Source organism: Triticum aestivum, chromosome 1B, assembly GCF_018294505.1.
Source record: "Triticum aestivum cultivar Chinese Spring chromosome 1B, IWGSC CS RefSeq v2.1, whole genome shotgun sequence".
In the NCBI taxonomy this organism is placed as follows: domain Eukaryota; kingdom Viridiplantae; phylum Streptophyta; class Magnoliopsida; order Poales; family Poaceae; genus Triticum; species Triticum aestivum.
The window spans coordinates 266,612,631-266,613,099 of record NC_057795.1 but is presented as its reverse complement, the minus strand read 5'-3'; positions in this window follow the sequence as shown (position 1 = coordinate 266,613,099).

Here is a 469-nt window from a genome sequence, read left to right as displayed (position 1 = left end):
AGTTCTTTAGAGTTTCGAGTTCTGTTCACAAGTTGTCACGCTGCTGCCGCACCATCATCACCGCCCCTGCCATATACCACCAACGCTCATCCACTACTTCTCTGAGTCCATATACCACCACATATCCGAGTCCATATACCATCACCGCTCTGTGTCCATATACCACCACCAATGCAAGTCCATATACCACCACTTTTTCTATCACCAATCCGAGTCCATATACCACCACCAATCCGAGTCCATCCCATATTAGGTTTACTTTCAAGATCCATCTGTAGTCATATTCGTGTTTCCTTGTCTGAGTAGGTTTTGGATTCCATCAATCTTTTACCGTCCATAGAAGAGGTTGGTTTCCAAAAAAAGTCTCGAAACCACCCTCCATTTAGGCCCAATTTTTTCCACAAACGCACTTGTCAAAAAAAATCCAGCTATCCTATTTTTTGGTGTTTCTAAGCGCTTTGAGACAATC